Source organism: Heterodontus francisci, chromosome 35 (genome assembly GCF_036365525.1).
Source record: "Heterodontus francisci isolate sHetFra1 chromosome 35, sHetFra1.hap1, whole genome shotgun sequence".
NCBI lineage: Eukaryota > Metazoa > Chordata > Chondrichthyes > Heterodontiformes > Heterodontidae > Heterodontus > Heterodontus francisci.
This window is the reverse complement of record NC_090405.1, coordinates 21,542,171-21,549,811: the sequence shown is the minus strand read 5'-3', so window position 1 is coordinate 21,549,811 and position 7,641 is coordinate 21,542,171. Positions and strand designations below refer to the sequence as shown.

The following is a 7,641-nucleotide window of genomic DNA, read 5'->3' as shown; positions in this document are numbered from 1 at the left end:
CGAGAGATCCTGGGTTCCAGTCCCGAACAAGCCCTGGTCTGCTGGCATTTTTAGATTAAGGTTATCTATTGGTTTCAGCCTTGCAGAAGGTGGAATTGACTTCCATACGGAGCTGGCTTGAGGACCAGACAACTAGATTCAAAGAGCTTGTCGACAAAATTGCAATTCACTAAATGTACAGATAGCCAAGTGGGAACATAAAGTTGTTGCTGTAATTGTGACCTGACTCCAAAAACAAAGGGACTGGGTTCAGGACTGGAATGGAATGGAATTCTTCAGTGTTTCTGTTGTTTGGCTTGCATTGACTCATCGATTTTCTTGTTTTTCACTTTGTCGATGCCTTTGAATAATTGTGGATCCTTCTTCAGGGTGTCTCCTTTCACCAGGTAGTTCTGACCTCCGATGATGTTGATTGTAATCAGCTTCAATTCGCTGATAGTTTTGGAAGTGAGCAGATTTCCTTTGCTTGAGTCTACAACATGGAACTCAGTCTGACATGTGGACCCATGGGAGGATTTGAATGTCATCCCTGCGTTGGAGTTGCATCCATCCAATAAGAGACCGAGTAGAAGTGACAGTTCTGTCAGTTGAATATGAGACTTTTAATGGCAGGGTTGTGAGTTTGAGTGCCATTCTGTTTTTCCCTTTTTTAAGGCTTCATGAGCAGAGAGTACAGGGAGTGTTTGAAATGAGCAAGTCTCGCTTTGATTCAGGACTCTTACCTCTCAGCAGCATCTCACTATGAAAGATTGAATTTGATCTCATTTCATTCTCAGCTCGGGGTCTGTGCGGCTCAGTGGCACTTCTGGCTGTCTCCCGCTTCACAATCCATCAGTACTGAGAAAGCAATGGGGAATATTACTCACATGTTGTGTTCTTTAATTTTTTGGAAAACATGAATGTATGTATTTTCTTCCAAAACAAGGACACCAATCCATTGTTAATGTAGAGCTGAAATAGCTCAGTTGGGAGAGCGTTAGATTGAAGATCTAAAGGTCCCTGGTTCAATCCCGGGTTTCAGCAATTTCGCTTCCTTATGTGTCCCTTGCCTTGGTTCTGATTTTCCAGTTGCACAATTTACTTTGAGATTATTTACCAAGCACCAGTGGATTGAATTTGAGAAACAACACAGAATCATTTACAACATAGAAGGTGGTCATTTGGCCTATCACGTCTATGCTGGCTCTCCCCGGAGCAATCTAGTCAGTTCCACTCACCAGCTCGATCCCTTTCCTCCTGCAAGTTTCTTTCCTTCAAGTATCCATCCAATTTCCTTTTCAAATCATTGATTGTCTCTGCTTCCACCACACTCGTGGGCCAAGACATTACCACCCACAACATAAAAAATTCCACCTCATCAAGGATGGGAAATACTTACATCTTCTATATTTGCTTATTCTCTATTTCTATGAGAATAGACTGGCAGTCAACATGAAAGGAAACCCAAAAATCTTCGAGCAGCATGTAAATGATAAGTGGGTAGTAAGAGGTTGAGTCGGGCCTATTAGGGACAAAAAGGATAATATAAGCTTAGAGGTGCAGGGCAATGTTAATCTACTTAATGAGTACTTTGCATCAGTGATCACTAAGGAAGTGGAATTTGACAAAATATCAGTTGAAGTGAAGAAAGTAGAGGCAATGGAGAGAGTACAAATTAGGAGAGGGAGGTACTAAAAAGACTGGCTGTGCTTAGGGAAGATAAATCACCTGGTCCGGATGGCTCACATCCCAGGTTGCGAAAGGAAATGCGGATGCAGATAACGGAAGGGCTTGCTATAATCTTCCAATCTTCCCTGGATACGGGGGAGGTGCCAGAGGATTAAACAGTGGCAAATGCGACACCCTTATTCAAGAAAGGGTGTAAGGACAGTCCGGGTAACTACAGGCTAGTTAGATTAACAGCAGCGGTGGGTAAGGTTTTAGAAAGAATAATCAGGGTAAAAAATCAACAGTCACTTGGAGAGGTTCGAGTTAATTAAGGAGAGTGAGCATGGATTTATAAATGGGAGTTCATGCTTGACTAATCTAACTGCATTTTGTGATGAACTAACAGAGCAGGTTGATGAAGGGAATGCAGTGGATGTTGTTTATATGGATTTTAAGGAAGCGTTTGACAAGGTACCACATAAAAGGGCGGTTAACAAAATTGAGGTTCGTGGTATAGGAGGGTCAGTGTCCAATTGGATAGAAAATTGGTTCAAGGACAGAAAACAGCGAGTCTTATTAAATGGTTCTTTGTCAGACTGGAGGATAGTCGACAGTGGTGTTCCCCAAGGGTCAGTGCTAGAACCACTGCTTTTTTTGCTCAAGGTAATTGACTTGGATCTTGGAATACAGAGTAGAATCTCAAAATATGCCGATGACACCAAACTTGGAGGAGCGGCAAACAGTGAGGATGATATGAACTGCCTGCAACAGGACAGTGATAGGCTAGCAGAATGGGCAGACAGGTGGCAGATGGAATTTAATAGTGACAAGTGTGAGGTGATGTATTTTGGCATAAGGAATAGGGAGAGGCAATATATACTTAATGGCACAGTTCTAAAGAGTGTGCTGGAATAGAGGGACTTGGGGTTCATGTGCATCAATCTTTGAAGGTGGCAAGTCATATTGCGAGAGTGGTTCGCAAAGCATATGGGATCTTGGGCTTTATAAATAGAGGCATTGAGTACAAAAGCAGGGAAGTTATGCTGAACCATTGTAAAACTCTGGTTAGGCCACAATTGGAGTGTTGCTTCCAGTTCTGCTCAGCAGACTTTAGAAAGAATGTGAGGGTCCTTGAGAGGACGCAGAGGCGATTTACCAGAATGGATCCAGGGATGGGAGATTTTAGTTACAAGGTTAGGTTGGAAAAGCTAGGATTATTCTGCCTATATCAAAGGAGATTAGTGGAGAATTGATAGAGGTGTATAACACCTCTAGAGAACAGGCCATCCTGGACTGGGTATTGTGTAATGAGAAAGGATTAGTTAACAATCTTATAGTGTGGGGTCCCTTGGGGAAGTGCGCCCATAATATGATAAAATTCTTCATTAAGATGGATTGTGAGAGAGTTGATTCCGAGACTCGGGTCCTGAATCTAAATAAAGGAAACTATGAAGGTATGAGGCGGGAGTTGGCTATGATAGATTGGGGAACGTTACTTAAAGGGTTGACAGTGGATAGGCAATGGCTAGCATTTAAAGAGCGCATGGATGAATTACAACAATTGTTCATTCCTGTCTGTGCAAAAGTAAAACAGGAAGGGTGGCTCAACTGTGGTTTACAAAAGAAATTAAGGAAAGTATTAGATCCAAGGAGGAGAAATATAAAATGGTCAGAACAAGCAGCAAACCTGAAGATTGTGAGCAGTTTGGAATTTAGCAGAGGAGGACAAAAGGATTGATTAAGAAGGGGGAAATAGAGTATGAGAGTAAGCTAGCAAAGAACATAAAAACTGACTGGAAAAGCTTCTATAGATATGTGTAGAGAAAAAGATTAGTGAAGACAAATGTGGGCCCCTTACAGTCAGAAACAGGGGAATTTATAATGGGGAACAAAGAAATGGCAGACCAATTAAATACATACTTCGGATCTGTCTTCACAAAGGAGGATACAAATTATCTCCCAGAAATGTTGGGGAACATAGGGTCTAGTGAGAAGGAGGAACTGTATGAAATCAGTATTAGTAGGGAATGTTTGGGAAATTGATGGGATTGAAGGCCGATAAATCCCCAGGGCCTGATAATCTACATCCCAGAGTAATTAAGGAAGTGGCCCTTGAAATAGCAGATGCATTTCTGGTCTTTTTTCAAAATTCTATCGACTCTGGAACAGTTCCAATGGATTGGACGGTAGTTAATGTAACTCCGCTATTTAAAAAAAGAGGCAGAAAGAAAACAGCGAATTATATACCGGTTAGCCTGACATCAGTCGTGGGGAAAATGCTGGAGTCCATTATAAAAGATGTAATAGCAGAGTGCAATAATAACTCGTCTCCACTCCTAGTATTTCTAAATCCCACACATTCACTATAATGTGAACAATTATTTCCTGTTGTGTCTCTCTCAGATTTGTAAACTTCACTGTATTGGAGTGAGGTGACATCTACTGGCGGGAAGCAAGAACTGCAATCAAGCAGCAGAAACTCCACAGTCTGTCAGGGTTAAAGAAACATTGCAATGTGAGGATACAGCGAAGTGGTTTGATTGGGTAGATGGAGACATGATTCCACTTGTGGTGGTGTCTGAAGCAAAGGCTAGAAATACAAAATTGTCATTAATAAAAGAAATGAGGAATTCATGAAAAATGTAGTAACGTAGTGAATGGTTAGAATGTGGATAGAATAGAAAGTGAGAATGGATGGACAGAAGCAGTCTGAAAGGATGGCTGAAACAAAAGGTGAGTGCCCTGAAACATTAACTGTGTTTCTCACAGCACAGATGCTGCCAGAGCTGCTGAACATTTCCAGCACTTTCTGTTTTTATTTCAGCATTTGCAGGATGTTGCTTTGATCTGAAAAAAAATGGATGATTGGCTGGGGGGTTCCAGTGAAATTCCACAGCAGCTAATAAAGTTTGACCTGTCAGTGGCTCGTTGGTCTAGGGGTATGATTCTCGCTTAGGGAGTATGGTTAATTAACATGCGAGAGATCCCGGGTTCAAATCCCGGACGAGCCCTGGTCTGCTGGCATTTTTAGATTAAGGTTATCTATTGGTTTCAGCCTTGCAGAAGGTGGAATTGACTTCCATACGGAGCTGGCTTGAGGACCAGACAACTGGATTCAAAGAGCTTGTCGACAAAATTGTAATTAACTAAATGTACAGATAGCCAAGTGGGAATATAAAGTTGTTGCTGTAATTGTGACCTGACTCCAAAAACAACAGGACTGGGTTCTGGACTGGAATGGAATGGAATTCTTCAGTGTTTCTGTTGTTTGGCTTGCATTGACTCATCGATTTTCTTGTTTTTCACTTTGTCGATGCCTTTGAATAATTGTGGATCCTTCTTCAGGGTGTCTCCTTTCACCAGGTAGTTCTGACCTCTGATGATGTTGATTGTAATCAGCTTCAATTCGCTGATAGTTTTGGAAGTGAGCAGATTTCCTTTGCTTGAGTCTACAACATGGAACTCAGTCTGACATGTGGACCCATGGGAGGATTTGAATGTCATCCCTGCGTTGGAGTTGCATCCATCCAATAAGAGACCGAGTAGAAGTGACAGTTCTGTCAGTCGAATATGAGACTTTTAATGGCAGGGTTGTGAGTTTGAGTGCCATTCTGTTTTTCCCTTTTTTAAGGCTTCATGAGCAGAGAGTACAGGGAGTGTTTGAAATGAGCAAGTCTCGCTTTGATTCAGGACTCTTACCTCTCAGCAGCATCTCACTATGAAAGATTGAATTTGATCTCATTTCATTCTCAGCTCGGGGTCTGTGCGGCTCAGTGGCACTTCTGGCTGTCTCCCGCTTCACAATCCATCAGTACTGAGAAAGCAATGGGGTATATTACTCACATGTTCTGTTCTTTAATTTTTTGGAAAACTTGAATGTATGTATTTTCTTCCAAAACAAGGACATCAAGCCACTGTTAATGTCGGGCTGAAATAGCTCAGTTGGGAGAGCGTTAGACTGAAGATCTAAAGGTCCCTGGTTTAATCCCGGGTTTCAGCAATTTCGCTTCCTTATGTGTCCCTTGCCTTGGTTCTGATTTTCCAGTTGCACAATTTACTTTGAGATTATTTACCAAGCACCAGTGGATTGAATTTGAGAAACAACACAGAATCATTTACAACATAGAAGGTGGTCATTTGGCCTATCACGTCCATGCTGGCTCTCCCCGGAGCAATCTAGTCAGTTCCACTCACCAGCTCGATCCCTTTCCTCCTGCAAGTTTCTTTCCTTCAAGTATCCATCCAATTTCCTTTTCAAATCATTGATTGTCTCTGCTTCCACCACACTCGTGGGCCAAGACATTACCACCCACAACATAAAAAATTCCACCTCATCAAGGATGGGAAATACTTACATCTTCTATATTTGCTTATTCTCTATTTCTATGAGAATAGACTGGCTGTCAACATGAAAGGAAACCCAAAAATCTTCGAGCAGCATGTAAATGATAAGTGGGTAGTAAGAGGTTGAGTCGGGCCTATTAGGGACAAAAAGGATAATATATGCTTAGAGGTGCAGGGCAATGTTAATCTACTTAATGAGTACTTTGCATCAGTGATCACTAAGGAAGTGGAATTTGACAAAATATCAGTCGAAGTGAAGAGAGTAGAGGCAATGGAGAGAGTACAAATTAGGAGAGGGAGGTACTAAAAAGTCTGGCTGTGCTTAGGGAAGATAAATCACCTGGTCCGGATGGCTCACATCCCAGGTTGCGAAAGGAAATGCGGATGCAGATAACGGAAGGGCTTGCTATAATCTTCCAATCTTCCCTGGATACGGGGGAGGTGCCAGAGGATTAAACAGTGGCAAATGCGACACCCTTATTCAAGAAAGGGTGTAAGGACAGTCCGGGTAACTACAGGCTAGTTAGATTAACAGCAGCGGTGGGTAAGGTTTTAGAAAGAATAATCAGGGTAAAAAATCAACAGTCACTTGGAGAGGTTCGAGTTAATTAAGGAGAGTGAGCATGGATTTATAAAAGGGAGTTCATGCTTGATTAATCTAACTGCATTTTTTGATGAACTAACAGAGCAGGTTGATGAAGGGAATGCAGTGGATGTTGTTTATATGGATTTTAAGGAAGCGTTTGACAAGGTACCACATAAAAGGGCGGTTAACAAAATTGAGGTTCGTGGTATAGGAGGGTCAGTGTCCAATTGGATAGAAAATTGGTTTAAGGACAGAAAACAGCGAGTCTTATGAAATGGTTCTTTATCAGACTGGAGGATAGTCGACAGTGGTGTTCCCCAAGGGTCATTGCGAGAACCACTGCTTTTTTTGCTCAAGATAAATGACTTTGATCTTGGAATACAGAGTAGAATCTCAAAATATCCCGATGACAACAAACTTGGAGGAGTGGCAAACAGTGAAGATGATATGAACTGCCTGCAACAGGACAATGATCGGCTAGCAGAATGGGCAGACAGGTGGCAGATGGAATTTAACAGTGATAAATGTGAGGTGATGGATTTTGGCAGAAGGAATAGGGAGAGGCAATATATACTTAATGGCACAGTTCTAAAGAGTGTACTGGAATAGAGGGACTTGGGGTTCATGTGCATCAATCTTTGAAGGTGGCAAGACATATTGCGAGAGTGGTTCGCAAAGCATATGGGATCTTGGGCTTTATAAATAGAGGCATTGAGTACAAAGCCGGGAAGTTATGCTGAACCATTATAAAGCTCTGATTAGGCCCCAATTGGAGTGTTGCTTCCAGTTTTGCTCAGCAGGCTTTAGAAAGAATGTGAGGGTCCTTGAGAGGATGCAGAGGAAATTCACCAGAATGGATCCAGGGATGGAGGATTTTAGTTACAAGATTAGGTTGGAAAAGCTAGGGTTGTTCTGTCTGTATCAAACGAGAGTGAGGGAAGAATTGATAGATGTGTTTTAGGCTATGACAGTTTTAAATAAGTTGGCAAGGAAACATTGTTCCCGTTAACTATTGGTACAAGGACTAGGGGACACAGATTGAAGGTTTTGGACAGGGGATACAG

At 42.0% G+C, this 7,641-nt stretch overlaps 3 non-coding genes across 3 annotated transcripts; all 3 read left to right on the top strand.

Moving 5' to 3' along the window:
- Window positions 1–950: 950 nt before the first annotated feature.
- On the top strand, window positions 951–1,023 carry trnaf-gaa (transfer RNA phenylalanine (anticodon GAA)). Its single transcript has one exon. It is a non-coding gene; the product is annotated as a tRNA-Phe (tRNA).
- A 3,546-nt stretch (window positions 1,024–4,569) lies between these two features.
- trnap-agg (transfer RNA proline (anticodon AGG)) lies at window positions 4,570–4,658 on the top strand. Its single transcript is given in 2 exon segments — window positions 4,570–4,605; window positions 4,623–4,658. It is a non-coding gene; the product is annotated as a tRNA-Pro (tRNA).
- A 916-nt stretch (window positions 4,659–5,574) lies between these two features.
- trnaf-gaa (transfer RNA phenylalanine (anticodon GAA)) lies at window positions 5,575–5,647 on the top strand. The gene has a single exon. It is a non-coding gene; the product is annotated as a tRNA-Phe (tRNA).
- Window positions 5,648–7,641: the final 1,994 nt, after the last annotated feature.